The sequence below is a fragment of the Octopus bimaculoides genome, chromosome 9, assembly GCF_001194135.2.
Source record: "Octopus bimaculoides isolate UCB-OBI-ISO-001 chromosome 9, ASM119413v2, whole genome shotgun sequence".
NCBI classification, from domain to species: Eukaryota; Metazoa; Mollusca; class Cephalopoda; order Octopoda; family Octopodidae; genus Octopus; species Octopus bimaculoides.
The window spans coordinates 86,952,692-86,953,670 of record NC_068989.1 but is presented as its reverse complement, the minus strand read 5'-3'; positions in this window follow the sequence as shown (position 1 = coordinate 86,953,670).

Below are 979 nucleotides of genomic sequence, written 5' to 3'. Positions count from 1 at the left end.
ATATATATATATATATATATATATATATATATATATATATACTACCTATGTGTATCTCTGTGTGTACATGTATGCGTGTGTGTGTGTCTGTGTGTGTGTGTGTGTGTGTGTGTGCGTGCGTGGTTGTGAGTGAGCATGTGTGTGTGTGAGCGTGCGTGTGTGTGTCTGAGCGTACGTGTGTGTGTGATTGTGTGTGTGCGTTTATGTATTTGTGTCTGTGTTTGTTCCGCACCACGTGTCGACACCCGGTGTTGGTGTTTTTGCATCCCCGTAACTTACCAGTTCAGTGAAATATACATCTGGGGTCGATGACCACACTCTTATGTGTGAAATGAATAAAGCACAAAAGATAAAGGATATATAATATAATTGGATATGACGCCGTCTCTACAGAGAACATTATGTATGATGTGTATATGTACTTGTGTCATATTTTCCGTTTTGTTTTTATTTTCAAAATTTTGGTTTTATATGATTTTAAAACACTAAGTTTTCATTTTCATTTAGTATAAGTTGTTTACGTTTTCCCAAGCAGCGTTATGCAATTGTTTTTAATCAAGATTGACACCTGCCGTTGTATTTCTTCTATCTATAAGTGTCAAAACTGCGTATTATCCGATTAAACAGCAAAGGATGGGCTATCTCCTGTTTAAACTGAGTGTATTTTCTTTTTTCTTTGTTGTCTCTTTTCGTTGCCAACGTCTCATTAAATTCTTTGGTAGTCCTATTTCTAGTTTTAGGAAATTTATTGTTATTTACGCAGTGTGTGTGTATGTGTGTGTGTGTGTGTGTGTGTGTGTATGAGTGTATGTGTGCGTGCGCGTGCGTGTGCGTGCGTGCGTGTGTGTGTGTGTGTGTGTGTGCGTGTGTGTGTGCTACAATTTCTAAGTAATTTATTTGCAATGGGAAATAGATTGTAGTTTACTTTGGAGCTTTGTGAGCCTTGTGAGGTTTAATAGCAAATGTGATACATATGTAT